Here is a 17,634-nt window from a genome sequence, read left to right as displayed (position 1 = left end):
TCTATAGGATTACAAAAATGTAACAATAGAACGGTTTGGGCTGGAAGGGACCTTGAAATTCATTTTGTCAAATCTCCTGCAAAGACCAGGGACTTGTACAACCATGTCAGGTTGCTCAGAGCTCTATCCAACCTAACCTTGAATGTTTTCTGGGATGGGGCATCCACCACTTCTCTGGGCAACCTCTTCCAGTGTTTCATCACCTGCATTGTAAAAAAATTTCTTCTGGTAGGTTGCAGTTCTTTTGAACTGTTTGGTTTCTGATTTGAGATTGTGGGAGCAGGTAGGTTGCCTAAATTTAGGTATCTCTGAGATATCCTAAGGTATTTGAGCCATATAGAGGCCAGCAGATATGGCACAGGACATGGAGGAGACCCTTCCAGAGCTGGAGCTAGAAGCTGGATGAGATTACAATTACCATACAGCACATTCAATGGCACTCAACATCTACAGCAAGGGAACTGAAATGTGCCCTTTCAATATTTAAACATATTTACTTCATGCTGTACTAGTGTACATAACTTTGAAAGAGTGGAGTTTATAGCAAGGTAGAAGTCTGTAAGAATGAGTAGGAAGACTGGATTCTTCTCCTTAAAACACCCTGAACATGAAATGAGGTACTTCAGGAAGTTTTGATGCTCTCATCAAAACTCCTGACCATCAAGAGAAACCCTAAGAGTAGTTTATCCAAAAGAATAATATTTACTGAGGTTTATATTAAATTATTTATCTATTACTTGTCTTCACCTATTCCTTTTTTACTTCTTGCTATGTATGAAATTAGGAAAACACAGCATAAAAATCTCATCTGGCTCATGCAAAGCTTACATTATACTCTAGAAGCCACTGAAGGCTCTCTGGATTTCTGGAAGAAATTGAAGGCAGCTGAACCACCATGGTGTTTGTTCAGTTCATATACTTTTGTTTACAGTAAACCATGATAATTCCACCCAAACCTAAATCCCAGCATGACCACAGACTGAAAGCAGCATTAGCACAACAAGCACATTTCTCACCAATGAACTCCAAATGCCATTTTAACTCAATCCTGTAAGATGATACTTTTTACTTACAAAAATAACATGAGAAAACTTCAAGGCACCCACTACCACCCCTAATGTCCTCAGAATTCAGTGTAGTATGTCTGAATATAAACAAACATTTCCACGGTTCCTATTACACCTTAACACTGCTTTAAAGAAACCTCTTTCCATTCTTGTATTCCCATTTTCTTCCTGTGCACATATTAGTAAACAGCTTCAGGAAGGGTGTTCCTATCCTTTATATTCTGTTACTGATGGATATGTGTAATTTTCTATTTCCCACACCTTACCACTCCTTTCCAGTGCTTGTAACACTCTCCTTTTCCCCTCACACACAGACACACACACACTTGTATTTTCCTCTCCAGTCTGTCTGATAAGGGACACTACCATCTATTACACCCAAAACCACACCAAATGCCTTTACATCCTTAGGAGACTCTTCTCAATGAGGGAAGCAGCTGCAACAACAGCCTTTACTACTCTCAAATCTACCATTAAAAATAGCCAATGAAGATCTAATTTCACATTTTTGGGTTTTTTTTAGGGAAAAGTTTGTCTCCCATCTCCTACCACAACTTCTGTTTAGCATCAAAATTAAATATCCTTTCAATGATCTTTCATGTTCTCTTCCAGAGAGCAGTACACATGAGCCACTCTCCCTCCTTCGTCACTGTACTACTATATTAATGTGAACTCAAGGTCTCCTGCCCCCTTCCATAACTTCTAATTACCTATAGGTAATATGAGCAATGTCCATTAGCATAAAGATTATTTTTGGCATGATAAGACACATTTTAAGGCTATCAATCTTCTTCCAGACTGAAAATTATATATTTTTCCACCTCTGGGTTTTGCCTGAAAGCTTTTAAAAGTAGCATTCCATGTAGAGGTTAGATTCACTGCATTCTCTTTTAATTTTATTCCCAGCTATTTTTATTCCACTACATTCCAATTTTAAATTGAAGCTTGCTATCATTTATAATGACTGACAGAAATTTTTAAAAGGATAATTTCATCTTTTCTTACATTCAGAAACAGTTTGGTCTGTCATTCTGTGAAACTGGTTTAGATCTGCAATCTGCAAATGTACTTCTAAATACCAAAAAACGTCTCTGTGAGCATCAGGCAGAAAACAAGTTCACCATTTGACAAGGCTTGTCATTTGAAAATACAAGTAGGACATATGTGGCTCATAAATGCAAGCCTTCCATGTAGGAAGAAATGTCTCGTTAGTTGTCTGCTCAAGCCCATTTATTCTTCGATATTTAAAGGCAAACCTGCATGTGACAAATACGAGAACATTCACAGAGGCACTATAAAACACACATGCATGTTTATATTACACATTCAAAGGTAAATTGCAAAAACAACAACTCATTTCTTTCTCTATGTGTTTGCAAAACGCCAGTAAATGTTGCTTAATTTGAAAATAAAGGCAGGTTTTTGGTACACAGAAACTGCAGAAGGAAGTCACCATTTGCCAGTATGCTCTCAGCCTCACAGAACAATTAACTGCCTCCTCCTCCAACCTTACTTCTCCTACTCAGAAATTGCCCTGGTCTAATTGGTGACTGCCCAATGGATTCTCCCTTGCTGCCACTGAGGCGTTGAAACTATCCTTCCAAAGAATACAGAGTTTTAGTTGTCCTGAGCTGCAGTCAGTGCAGCAGAACAGGCACAAGGAAGGAAACGAGATTCCCTCTTGGAAGAACTGTACTAGTTCCCTTATCTTTCCTGATCTTGCCTGAAAGATGAGCAAGGCAGTAACTGAAGCATCATTTCTCCTCTGGCTTCCTCTAAGAGCAGCAGTTAGCAGTGGCTCCTTGTCTTGAAAGACTGATGCTATCCCAATCCATGTGCTGTAGCCTTGGTAAAGAGCAAAATCTATTCCATACAAGAGAATGAGAAAGCATCAGATTAAAATCTCCTGGATTTCTATCACATTTTTCAAAATGAAAAACTATGACTGCTAGAAACATTTGCTAGAAGTTTTGAAATGGAAAGATGCAGAATTGTTCCTGCCATTCCATACACTGTTTGTAAAACAACTCCTTCTGCTCCCTGAAGGCATTTAACAGTGGCCACAGCTTAACAGCTAAGCATGTAAAACTCCCTACTTGAAAATGCCTCCTGGGATTTCTACACACAATTTGTTCATCTTCCACACAAACACATTAAAAATAAATAAATAAAATCTATTCCCACCTAGAAACAGTTCAGAGGTAATCTCAGGTGTCCTGAGGAGCCTTTTATCTGCATGCTATCAATATTAAATCCTTCTTTCCAAAGCTATGTTTGCCCTTTCTTACCAGGTCTATTGCTTCTGATTAGGCCCCCTTATTTATTAAAAAAACTCAAAAACCCTCCCAGCACACAAAGACAAATAGCAACTGCAGATATTTCAGGTGGTACTAAAATTCTTGAAGACTGAGCCTAAGGGTATGATTTCATGTGAAACTATATATTGATTCAGAAGATATTCACAAGCTTTTATCCTGCTTTTACTGGAACTTAAGATGACCTTACTTCTACTTCCAAAAGCCTGTATTTATAAAAAAACACACCAATGCATGCACTTCAAAATCACTTCAGTTAAATTTCTGAGAGCCATCAACACTAAATTTGTATAACAAAATATGTAAACATTTCAGTAACAGGGCTTGCAAAATCTCAATACCATAAATATTGCACAGAACTTGGCACTACTAGGAATACAAGGATGTATGTGCCCTAAACAGAGAACTGTATGACCTTAGTGATTTATTATTTGTCCTTTAACAAATGAAGGTGAAAACACAACAAAGCCAATGTATAGGATTCCACAGAAAATGCTAAGTTTTTAATAGGCCTTTCAGGTCCTACAAAATTCTATAGTAACTGTACAGTAATCCATTCACTTTCAGAGGATAGGTAAAAAAACCCTTAACAAACACTTATCTTTCCACACCAAACCGTGTAAAATTTATTTAAAGGAGCTGGAAAAACTTGGATTATCTTCTCAACTGGCACCTATTGAACTGACCTTTTATATAGGTCAGATAGCCACTGAAAGATGGATATTACTAAGAGTGATATGAATGTACAGAGCAAAAGGCCAGTGATGCACAGCAGCAGAAATCTGCTATGAATTAATCAACTCCTACATGGAGTAAGAAATTAGGAAAATACTGGTATCTTGCAACATTCACAGTACAATTAAAATGCTTAAAACACTAGTGACAAATGCAGATCAAGAACAGCATCATCCCTATTCTCCAAAATAGGTGTGAAGAATCTTTTGTCCAACTCCTGTCTGGAATTCGATGGTGCACTGGAGGTACAGGTGAAAAAATCATGAATAGACCTTTCCAAACACCGAACTTCTGAAACTGATTTGGCTTTAAAAAGTCTTAAGGTTACATTAAAGCATGACAATATTTTTTCTAGTTACAGGTGAAGACTTGTTTTGTAAATGAAATTAGCCTGCACCAACCTATACTCTAACTTTCCTGTGCTGCAATCAATCAAATGACAATAACAACAACAAAGCTTTTTAATTTCCGCAGCCAAGGATCTCTTCCCTGCCTCGTAAAAGACAAAACAACATCAATAGGCAGACATTAAAAATAAAACTGATGACTGCACAATTCCCCATTAGCATACAGAGGAACAGAGTTATAAACCTAGCACTGATCAGAACACACCTGTGCTGCACAGAGAAAAAGAAGCTTCTTGGTGCCCACAAAGGCCTTGTATGTGAAAATGCTGTCAAGCTGTTGAGATCCCTGGCTCTCAGAAATTTAAACTAGGTCTTCAGTGGTTGTGTTTTGTGTTTTTTTTTTTTGCCTTTTGACCCTCTAGGTGAACAACCTTTTCCTGATATCCAAACTGAACTACCATTATGAGACCTTCCCCTCCTCCATCTTCTCCAGGCTGAACAAAGCAAGTGGTCTCAGCCTCTCCTCATATGGTTCCCCCTAAATGTACCTGTAAAATCGTCCTGTCATCATTTTCTTTATTCTATTGCAACAGATAACTAAGACCACAGTAACAGTCAATATTACTGAAATCTAAGTATTTGCTTTAAAAAATTAGTTTCTACATAGACAGAGTCTGTGTAGGAAAATGCCACTGTTTCCAGAAGATAGTTTTGGTGCCTGCATTTGGCTTTACACACAGAAGCAGAAATGGAAGGTTTTGTCCCTGTAAGTGCCCAATGTGTGCAACTCCCCAATTATTTCATGTCAGCTTGGCTGGCTGATTTGGGCCTTTCTAGAGTGCACAAGGAGTGCCTGTGTAGAGGTTCTTTTAAATTCCAGCTGCCAGACTGACATCATGCATTTTGTGAAGGGCAATTTTTTTGCATCATGATGCAACTGAGCTGCTGTGCACTGGAGTCAAGTGTAAAACTGGAATTCAGGCACCCATGGCAAAAATTGTACTAGTGATTATCTGATGACTTCTGCTGCAAGACCATGACTTAAAGCAGGAGCAGCACTTGAAACTGAAAAAATGGCAGATTTCAGATTTGTTGCTTTCAGTCAAAATTAAAATTGTTGAAATGAGTCCACATAAAAATCTAAAAAATAAACAAACTACAGTTTGTGCTTGAGTTTACTCTAAAAAAATTAGCTCTTTTTAAATTAATGTTCTTATTTTAATTTCAGCTGTAGTTTGCCAATCATGGTATGAAACTGAACAGTGCTTTGGTACAAGCCCCCTCTCTGCTGGTATCCAGGGTACAAAATATCTTCTCTAACTGCCAGTATTACAAGCTACCACTGCTTTTTGCTGGGCAGAACCCTCTCTAAATAAAGGGCTTTGCCTTAAGCCCTTATGTAGGAATACAGAAGTCTCACAATCTCAAGACCGGCACCCTTCTCAGTCAGAATAAATGCTGTACATTATGCAATTATAAATGCTTTTTTTCTCTCTCTTGTTTCACTCTGTCAGGTTTTCTTTTTGTTCCTTCAAAAGCAGCTGAGTGAACTTCTTACCATAGTGGTGATGAGCAAGAAGGCCCTGAAAAATGTCATGGGCCAAAGCCACGAGGATTTCATCAGACAGTACATGAATATTCTATGTTACTGCTCCAAAAGCTATCTGAAATAATGGCTACACCAAACCTTAGTCCTCTTGCTTTCCTTGCGGTTGGAGCTCATAATCTTGAAACAGCAAACTGTATTAACGCCCCCGCTCCACCAAAAAACAACGGAAAAAAAAAACCCAGAACAAAACAACTAAACAAAAAACAAAACAAAACCCAAAACCAAACCAAACAAAAAAACCAAAACACACAAAAAACCACAAAAACAGAAAAAAACACCCACCACCCTAAGAAAGCCAAGAGCTCAGCTGCTTGATCTTGCTTCTGGAGTTGCTGTATACACTTGCTGAAGTGTACACACAGAAACCACAGAAGAGACAGATGACAAGAAGATCCAGAAACAAGAAATTAAGCTTATTTGGCCTTAGAAACAAGGGAGAAAGTGTTAATCTTACTGAAATAGGATTCTTGCAGTACTGGCAAAGTTACTGTCAGGATAAATTACTTGCTTCAGCAAATAGCAAATACAGAAGCAAGCCTGCCAGGGTGCCAGACTAGCTCAAACAACCACCCCCCATCCAGCAAACCATTTCTACATTTAGTTCCTATCTCACCACTTTTCTCCTGCTCCTATTTTTGCATCTGTGCTTTCCTCCCTCTCCCTTTTCCAGCTATATTCCAGATAATGGCAGGAATTTGCAATTTAACATTAAAACCAAGACGAAATAAATGAAGGTTTTTTGTTTTTTTTTTTTGGTGTAACTTGAACAGAGAATCCTTTCTCAATAACACACAGGAGCAAAGGTACCTCTTCTGCTATTGCATTTCCCCAAAAGATTTGAATGGGGATTTAAAGGTATGTAAATTTTCATTATTCTAACACATTGAAACAGTTCCATAAGAACAAGTATTTTCAGTTTCCAGCATGTCCAAAAAGGTTAATTCCTATGTGTATTCCCTAAAAACTGGAATGAAGTTCTGCATTGCAACCCTGGCACAGACAAAGCTAAATGAAATCTTAAAAAATAAAAATATTAGCACAAGAATAATGTATTCTTGAAGACTCACCATATATCTATTTATACAGTAATTCTACCACATGAATAAAAAGTAAGCACTGGTTTGAAATTATCACCATACTAGATCTTCTCCCAACTCTGACAGAAACATATTCCATAAGACACTGTATCAAACTAATAAAATCTCAATTGTTTTTAAGCAGGCTCTGCAAGACCACACTGCATTTCATTTACCTGTCCACAGTTCTGAAAATCACTTATAAACAGTACCCATTTAAATACTGTGGAGGACACAGCACTATGCAATGGCAATATTATAGGACTAAAGTTCATACAAAACTAACTTTTTTCTATGATTTAAAGATTGTCAAGATATTTAGAAATGCTTCTCTAAGATCCCCTGCAGCACTCAGCTGCAAGGCTGGGGGAAGGAAATATAGGGGAAGGAAACTGAATAATATCAAAATAATGAGAAGAATATTCTGTACTAATTCTAATAGTAGTATTCTATTTTATACTAATTCTTACTAATCCTAGCCAATTAAGGTGCACATAATCCAAGTCCTGAAGTGACAAGAATGTGAGAAAATAATTTATCCAAATAATACTATGCAATTATATTTTTGTAAATTCTGGGATATAGATAGTACAAAATTATATTTTGAGCCACTGAATCATCCTAATAAATTGCTCAAGAAGCTAGAAAAAGATGCCATAAACACAAGATAATCAGGAAAATGCTTAAGTTGTTAAAAAAAAAACAATTATATGAATAAACAAACCAAGAGCCAAATATTGTATTGTATCAGCAAACTACAGCATATGTTAAAATATGGGCTACAAAATATACTGATGAAGCTTGCATTGTCAAAACATAATGGCATCTTCATAAAGACAGACACAACTTAGAAAGAGCTTCTTCACAGAAGTCAAAAGAAATACAGTAGAAATTCATATTCATTAGAAAAATCAGTTGTGAAGAAACATAGTTGTGAAAAATAGTTGTGAAGAACAATGCAATGACAGAAAGAAGTATGTTAGGAAAGCTCAGCTTAAGAAACATATTTTTAAATACTTTCTGGTGGAAATCACAGAACATATTGTTGGTACGGGTTCACTTTCCAGCAGCAAATTCAATGCAACCATCAATGTCACTAGCAAGAGACAGTGGCACATTTTAGGTACACCTGTGAGAACTGTGGAGTTATGTTTTACAAAAGCACGTGTATCTTCCTAAGTAATTTATTGTAAAAATATAGAATTGTTATACAGCTATGTACTCACATTTTACCCACAGACACACACACAACTCCAATGAAAAGACGTAGCCAGGCCCACCAGAATGTGAATTATAATGACAACCACGTGCAAACAGAACCTGTGAGTGTGAATCCATTCTGATGTCATTGTCATATTTATTCAGGGAGTTCAGAGCTCACTAACATCAAGGAAGAGCTCTCCACTGCCTCAATGAACTTTGAAAGAGAGCTTTGCTGAAATAAAAAACTAGACAGCAAAACTTTGCTAGTTGACTAGTTTAACTGACTACAAAGGTCAGTATGATCCAGCAATATTTTTACCATTTTTACCATATTTCTACCACTTATCTAAAACTCTACCTTGCATGTTCAGTTTGACTACTCCAAGAAGGCTAATCTCTGTTTCAATATAAAAGCAATCTACATAAAAGGAATACAAAGGTCTTCTTTCTGATGGGGCAAATCAGGAAAGGTCCTGCCCATGTGGGAGATTTGCTCACTTAAGTGATGATTTTAGTTAAATCTTTTGGCTGTAAAACATTCAGACCCACTAAACTCTCTCTATGTGCACCCTGCCAGTCTTAATTTTGAAAGCAATTGTTGTTCCAAAGCGCTGAGGGTAGGAGTACAAGCTTAAGACACCAACAGATCCAAAGCTGCATCACAAAGTGTAGAGGTGGAAAACAAAAGGGGTCTGGGACTGGTGAGAAAAATGTTCATTTTCATAGCAAAAGGACTGACCCAAATACTGCCTTGTTTCTCTATGCTACTACCAGAAGTTTATTAAGAGCAGAGGTCTTACAGAGATGAGCAAGGTTGGCATGGCTGTACTGAAGATTTAAGAACTTATTTCACCACTGATCTAATTTTATACCATAGCTTAAATGAAACATGAAGAATAATCTTGAAGAGATTTTTGCATGGGGTGACAAATAATGGAAACTGCTCCTCTGTTTCCACAGTGGCAGCTTGTAGCTGTGACCAGAGATTTGTTTTCTTCTTATAATAAAGCAAAATTAAAAAGTTTAAGAACAAAACCAAACCCTACCAAAATCCCACCATACTGATTTGCCCAGAAGGAACAGGAAAAACAGTGCCACATAAGAGAAATAAAATTCCTAGGGTATAAGTGATCCTTGGCTAGTCACTCATTTTATTTATCCTAGTTAAAAGAGGTGTAAAGATACAGTTTGACAACTTTCTTGGCTGCTTTATGACATGTTGAATTTCTGCTGGGGCAACATCAGTTATCTCTGAAAATATATTTGTTCCTATTCTGATTATCTTCACAGAGATTTGACACAAGGCTGTTGATTAAAAGAAGAATCTTCCTCTTGAGCTTGCAGATGACGATATTGCTTTCACCTGACAACTTTTCAGTACTTTCTGTTAAATCCAGGGGGGAAAACAGAGGAGTTTTCAATTCAGATTTAAAAACAACTCATAGGCATGAGCAACTTTGCATGTTACATCCATGAGCTCTTCATCACGTGGATGATTGTCTCTCTAAAGGGAACTCACCATGAACACAAACATGTAAGGAGAAAGAAAAATGAAGAGAGCAGCAGTCTGACAAGGCACAAAGTTCCCAGCTGGATTAAATGCACTGTGCTATTTCCCACCCAGCTGAGGCTCTGACCAGAGGCAGAAAACTGCTGTATCTGTAATATTAAGGTACATAATGGAGTGAAATATAGACTATTGGACATATGCAGTATTTCTTTAGATACACCAAATGCTCATGAAAAATACATGTGCCTACCAAGTGGCTCTGGACAATTACATAACCAAATGCGTCCCTGATGAGCAATTTCTAAATACTTCTCCAAAAAAAAAAAAAAAAAAAAAAAAAAAAAAAAAAATCTTTCTTTTTCTGTCCCTGGCATTCATCACGTAAGCCTTGAACCAAACCACTTAATCTTCATGAATTCAAGTGGAGCCAGACTGCACAAAATCAGCACTATTATCTTCTGTCAAAACCATAAAATCCTAACAGTCCAACCGCCCTGCAGTGAGCAGAGATGACATCTATTAGATCAGGGTGCTCAGTTGTAAGCATGCTGTATCAGCATTTCTCATATATTTCTTTCTCCCACTAGAAAAATGATCAGCACTGTTCTGATAACTCTAATAGAATGCAGGGTGCAGAGAAAACATTAAACAAACCTGCAGTACAGAGCTCTACCAGGATTCAGCTATGCTGCAAACTGTGAGAATTTCTCCTGTGACTCCTTTCTCCTGTTTTAGAAATTCTGGATGACCAAGGCATTAGAGACAATTTAGAGATCAAATTTAAATTCTGCATTATCATCCTTATGGTCATATATGAACACAAATACTGAAATGGGTATCTACATGGACAGCTGGCACTCCACTGCCAGAGTATTAGAGCTACATTTTTATCTGTTACCTTTTACTCTTCTTGAACAGCAATTACAGCAATTGTAATTCTTCTTACACCAAATTACAGCGACAGTTGCATATTACCAGCTTCACTGCTTTATCTATAGAACCAGTCATTTTTCAGTGCCAGGAAGACTCTGAAACCTATCATGAGGAAGAAAAAACCTTAACACAGAGGAGGAATATAATGTACGACTTCAGAAGTTGAGAGACTATTTAGATGAGGACAATTCTTCCTGGTTTTAACCTACTGGATTTGAAGGTAATGGCACCAGCTATAAAACTCATATCAAATGCTCTTGGTAAATTACAAAACTGTTTGATGAGTTGGTATTTTCATAACAATAAAAAATTTGCAGGGAAATCAATTAAAACTAAGCTTAGATGCTGTGCACTCATCTTCATCCCTCTCCTACTTTCAATCAATTTTTCCTAAAACAAACCTGGATAACTGGGTAACTTACTGGGAAATTTGTTAGACCTGGCAATATTACGTATGTTTTCATCAGAAATTCTTCCATCTACCTACTGTCATTTAACTCAAATTACTCATAAGCCCTAATAACTTAGTATAATCAATTCCTTCAATAGACTCTTGCAGACATTCTGGATTTCTTCCACCACTTGCTCATTATTTTGCAATGCACTTTTTGGTATTTGTAGATTTATCCCAAAATGCAACTGGTGTGATCAGCTCCATTGGTGGGATTTACCTGACTGACCTGCAGCAACTAATCAAAACCATGGAAGTACTAAATGAGAAAATGGTTTCAGTTCTGCAACAGCTATAATTTTATGGTGTTCAGCCACAGGTTAATCACAGCAATTGCACAGAACTGCTGATGTAGCAACAATACATATTAATAGGGTTACTATTTTTAATGCCTATTTCCAAGGCGCTGCTAAGACTTGGCTTGTTCAGGAGGCTGGGGCACAATCTATGCAAATTTGTGCTGACCTGGACCACACTGCCCTGCCATATGAAAATGTTTCACTCAGACAACCACCGAAGAAATAAGAAAACTCATCACTTGCTTTCTGAATACATGGAATAGATACTTCTATCACCATCACCTCTACATATGGAAGATAACTTGTTTCATGGTCAGTCTGGTTTTAGTGAGGCTTGGCACACACACACATGTAATCTACAAAGATTAGGCCATTAAACCAGTGGCAGAACAAACACAACAGAAACAGAGAAATTTTCCATTTTCAGTATTAAAAATTAAGGGTATTCATTGCAGACTGATAATGTCAAAGTGTGGCTCAAAAAACATTCTGAATGTAGCCTTCAACAGAGTTTCAACGTGAGCATGGGCATTGACAAACTGGTAACTGAGCTGAACCAATTCAGAAGGTGTTGTTAGTGAGCCAGGATTAGTGTGACTCCACAGAGGCCCAGAGCTGTGCACCCATCCCAACCTGTAAGCTCACACTCTAAAGTACTCCAAGAGTGCCAACAAATAAACACACTGTCCAGGAGCACCTGTTATAAAGAACAAAGATCTTTAAGAGAAAAGGAGTCCAGGAAGGCTGGACATTCTTCAGGAAATAAATTTTAATGGCACAGGAACAGCCATCCCCATGTGCCAAAAGACAAACTGGCAGGGAAGACAACCAGCATAGCTGAACATCAAACTTTGGAACCTCAGGAAAAAAAAAAAGAGTTTAAGATCTTTGCAAGAAGAGGCAGGAAACTCAGGAGTACTCCAGAGACTTCATAAGGTTACACTGGGAGAAAATTAGAAGGGACAAAACCCAACTAGAACTTAATTTGGCTACTGCCATTAAAAAAATCAAAAAAAGTTACTATAAATACATAAACGACAAAAGAAGGGTTTGGAAGACTCTCTATCCTTTACTGGATGCAGGGGGAAACAAAGTGACAAAGGATAAGGAACTTAATGCTGCTTTTGCATCCATCTTTATTAGTAAAATCAATTGTCCTCAGAGCTGGAAGACAATGGCAGGGAGCAGAATGAAACCACCATAATCCAAGGGGCAATGGCCAGCAACCTCCCGGTGATATCGGCAGCATTCTCAGTTGCTTGTAGTGAGAATAATTCTACAATGCTCAGAAAAGGTCATTCTTACCAGGATGATAAGCGTAAGAATTTTAGTTTTAACTTAGAGTTCCAGTAAAACTTGTGTAAGAATCTAGTGTTATTTTCTGTTTGGAAATATGCTGTACCTTTCAGTACGTCATCTTTAAAAACAATCACCAGGTGATCTCCTGCTAGACATACACACATCTATGGGGCTGTTGCCAACTTATTGCAAAAGTTCCATACCTTCTTGATGATTTCTCATAGGCAACTCCTCCCAGCACTGACACCTCCTTCTTCATAGCCCAGCCAACAAACTCCATCTCTCTCCTCACGCAGCTAACGCACTCTTTGGTAGCACTCGTCTTCTTATTGGACACAGCTGTGGCCTGTTTCTAATCTTTAGTGATTAGTACAGCTGCAACTCCTCAGGTGTGAGACTGCCTTCTGCACTACCTTTATTTTCTTACATTCTATCCCCCCACATGGGGCCACGCAGGATCCACCCAAGGGTATTAAGGGAGCTGGTGGAAGAGCTCACTGAGCCATTTTCAACCATTTACCCCCATCCTGGCTCACAAGGGAGGTCCCAATTGATTGAAGGTCAGCCAATGTGATGCTCTTCTACAAAAAGGGCTGGAAGGAGGCTCCCAGAATCTACAGACCTGTCAGCTTGGTGCCAGATCTGCTTAAGAGCCATCACATGCAATGGACAGAATTGTTCCTGTACCTTGAATGTGTGTAACTAAATAACTGACATTGGGTTTGTTCATTGTTATTAAATACCTTATAATGGATAATTTTGGAATAAAACATCATCACTGCCAAAGTGAATACCTGATTATATCCACTTGTTCCCAATATTCTCTACTACTCTGAGATACACTCCTAGGAAAAAAACAACACCTGAAGTGCAAGTATGGGGTGCTCTGTGTGTCTTTCCAACCAGCTGGGCATGGGTATGCCAATGTATATTCCCAAGTGAAAAAGCCAATTTAACATGATAAATTTGAATTCTATTACTAAATCTAGTACACTTTCAACAGTATTTATTTAAATTTATGAGTAGATGCAGTGTCAACATACCATGAAATGAAGGAACTACCAATTTCCAGCACGACTTACTTGATAAAAGGGACTGCATTAGATGCAGAGTTGTTGAATAAAGCAGCAATGCTACAGTGGTTAATTACAAAGTTACTTAAACGAAGAAAATCTGCAGTATTTTATAGAGTATTCAACTTGCAACTAGTTCATAGCATGGCTAACACAGTATTAGCAAATATAATACATTTCATAGAGAACTGAAGGAAATGCTTTAACGTCTCTAAAAAACATAGTTTAAGGCCAATTCCATATTGACCAGCAATTAGCAAACAGCAATTAGCTTGCTCTCAGTACTTTCCATCAGTGGATTGCAAGCGCAGTATAAAAGGTGACTCTAATTATGCTTATTTTACTGATGAGGTGAAAGATGCATGGGGAGAAGTAATGCAGCCAGTGATATCTGACAGACTAATTGCAGCCTGAGTGGTATCACTATGCCCCACTAATCTCAGGCAACACTAATGGCCCTTTCTCACAGCAATTTTGACGTAATTTCCCACATTTCTCTTTTTTTTTTGAGGTTTTTTTTTCCAAGTATAATCTAAAGACACTGTATCGGACACATTAACTTTTAATGACAGCCACAGGCAACTGCAATTTCCCTCAGTAAAATATATGATTAATTAGTAAAACACAGTATGCAATATATGTCCAAAGTGACTTAGTCCTATTGCTAATTGTAGCAATTAGCTAAAACTCCATAGCCTGCATGGTGTTTTGCAGAGCACCAAAGAAAAAAAAAGCATGGGCTGAATAATTTATATTCCAAATTACACAAACATATAGACAACATATCTTAGTCTTCTAGATAAGCAACCAGTAAGGTCACTTCTGACAGATCCTTAAAAATACCTAAAAGTAGAATTATGCAGCTGATAAACTATATATTTCATGAGGAATACATGGAAAATATGACCTTATTTCTACAAGCCTAGAGATTTTCTTTTTATTATGGCACTCAGTAAAATTAATCTACAAGCTCAACAACTAAAGTTAGAACAAAACCCCATTATCACTGACTACATGGATTCCTTCCCAATACAACTGCATTTTTCCATTTTGTTTATTTCAGCATAAAGACCTTCTCTTGCTAGGCACAAAGCCAAAGCCATACAAGTTTTGCTCCTATTTCTCTGCCTGAAGTGTTCGACCAAAGATTTTTAAAAAGGCAAAGCCCTTAAATGTCCCCTCGATTAGCCAGACTTCAACACTGCCTAAGCCAGCTATAACTCAAGCCATAAAAAAAGTTAACAGATGGAAATAATTTTATTCTCATCTGGAAGAGTGCAGGAAAGCCAACATATTGCTTGGTTAAGAGGCGTTATAGATTTATTATTGCTGATGGCAATGAGTGAGAAAGAAGCTGTAGTCTAGTTTTCAGAAGCTCATTGGCCAAACACAATTGGTTCCAGAAATGCTGTAAAACATAGGAAGTATAGAACATCAATTGTTCTATACTTGCCCCTCAAAATGGGGGAGAAAAAAAATGACAGAATAATTGAAGAAACATTCAGAGCAGAGAGGCCTGTCTCAAGTCAGAAGGTAAAGAATCAATTTCTTAGGGGTGGATAAAGCTCCCAATTTCATCCAACTCCGATTTTCTTGTCTTCTCTCTTTCAAATGAGAGGACTTACTACTGACAAAAAGACTTTGAGAAAATAAAAACAAAACAAAAAACAAGCAGTCAAAATAAACATCCAAGATCTGGAGAGAAAAGGGAAACCACAAAATCACGGACATGCTGCAAAACAGTTTGCACTGTCTGCTGTGCTGAAGCAGCTTTTATCCAGCTGCCCATGCTGGGTAATATGGGTAATTCTCTGCTAGTACTTTTTCATCAAATTATGCATCCCACAGGCCTTGGTTACACAATATATTGAAGATGTGTCTGTCAGAAATGGAACATCCATGAGAAAAAGCTGCAGACAAGATTGAGAGAGATCTTCTGGAGCACTTGGAAAATCACTGAGTTTCCTCACACGCTAGGGCCCCTCAGACTCTCCAGCTCAGTTCAGTGAGGTTCCCAAAACCCTGGGTAACAGCCTGCCTTTGAGCCTTGCATGGCCCAACCCATAAAGAATTACTAGTAGACATTTTCAAGGCTTTTTCACTGAAAGTGAAATGGTAATTAATTCTCTTAATTGAACGATCATTCATTAGCCTTTTTACTAAATAACATTCTCAATCTTGAAAGTTACTGCCATGTCTTCAATTTCCCTTTTCAAGATAAGACTAATAACAAGCCTGTAAGTCTGCTGCACAGTATAGCATATATTGTGTGCGGTTTTTCCATTTAGATGCTTCAATTACAAACAACTGCAGCAAAAAAGCATATTTTACTAGCCAGTATTACATTTTGGCAGATCATAATTAAATTATTCCTTAGAAGCAGCACTCAGTGCTTAAGAAGAAGGATTACATTGAATAACAGGGCTAATATTTTAACTCAATTAACATGTTATTTTTCAATAAAGAGGTATACACTACCATAACTCCTTCTTCCATGGGTAATATCAGCTATAAAACAGAAATAGTGCAACTTTTTTTTTGTGGTAATCCATATAATTTTCCCCATGACGTTTGTATGCTTTGTATATTTTTTAAGTGGATGAGAACATGTGATATATTATTATTTTTATCAATATATAATCTTATTTTACACTCTTGCAAGTATAGAATATTTCAATTCTATAAAAGACTGCCAGAGACTATGCTTTTCTACATCTAAAAATGCCTGAGCATTCCATAGTAAGGAAAGAATTTTTCTTTTATGTCTTTTATTCTGTACTGTTTTGAGTTTGATTTATAATACTGGTTGGAGCAGAAGTGATTCTTGGATGAAAAAATTACACCTAGTTGCAATGGAAGTAAGGGATCTTCTCCATGGAAACTGTCTGCTAAGTAAGCTCAGATAACTTATTTATCAGATTCTTCAGTACAATATTTAATTTTTATGGGATTATATTTTCCTATAATCGTTCACTAATAATTTAGAAGTGACATGAACATATAAATGTCTGAATATCTGAAGATAATCAAGTTGTGTCATTTCAATATAAATTTCTAACATATTTCAGGGTCATGTCCTTGATTGTTCAAAATAGCTACTCAGGTTCTTTCAAGGTAAATTACAGCACATATGGACATCCAAACGTAGGATTAGAAAAAGGCCATTTTGATTTCATAGGCCAAGACAAAAAGAAAACTACAGAAACACTGTGCTATAGCCAGTTGGGGAGATGAAAATTATATAGTACAAAGGAACAAACAAGTAAAAGACTGAATGATTAGGATGAAAAAATAAGATCAATGAGTTACATAAGGAGGTATTAGTAAGTGGGCATGAAATTCCAGTGAGTCACAGGAAATATTTTATTTTCTTTTTGTGGAGATCACCTGGTGATTGTTTTTAAAGACGAAGTACTGAGAGGTACAGTGTATTTCCAAACAGAAAATAACACTAGATTCTTACACAAGTTTAATGGAACTCTTAACTTAAAACTAAAATTCTTACACTTATCATCGCGGTAAGAATGATCTTTTCTGAGCATTACAGAATTATTCACACTAAAAGCAACAGAGAATGCTGCCTATATCACCACCTGAATGTTAGAATGCTATGTCATATAATTTTATAATTCTTATTTACTTCCAAAAACAATGAAGTTACGACTCCTTTAAATCCACTCTATAATCTCACATTCTATAAAAAAGCAACTAATGGGG

At 37.2% G+C, this 17,634-nt stretch overlaps 1 protein-coding gene across 5 annotated transcripts in view; it reads right to left on the bottom strand.

Moving 5' to 3' along the window:
• The window catches only part of CCSER1 (coiled-coil serine rich protein 1), a 626,504-nt gene that overhangs the window by 342,601 nt on the left and 266,269 nt on the right, over window positions 1–17,634 (bottom strand). The window lies entirely within an intron of this gene.

This window comes from Ammospiza nelsoni, chromosome 4 (genome assembly GCF_027579445.1).
Source record: "Ammospiza nelsoni isolate bAmmNel1 chromosome 4, bAmmNel1.pri, whole genome shotgun sequence".
Lineage (NCBI taxonomy): Eukaryota > Metazoa > Chordata > Aves > Passeriformes > Passerellidae > Ammospiza > Ammospiza nelsoni.
Note: the sequence above shows the minus strand (reverse complement) of the source record. Positions and strands in the feature narration are given on the sequence as shown.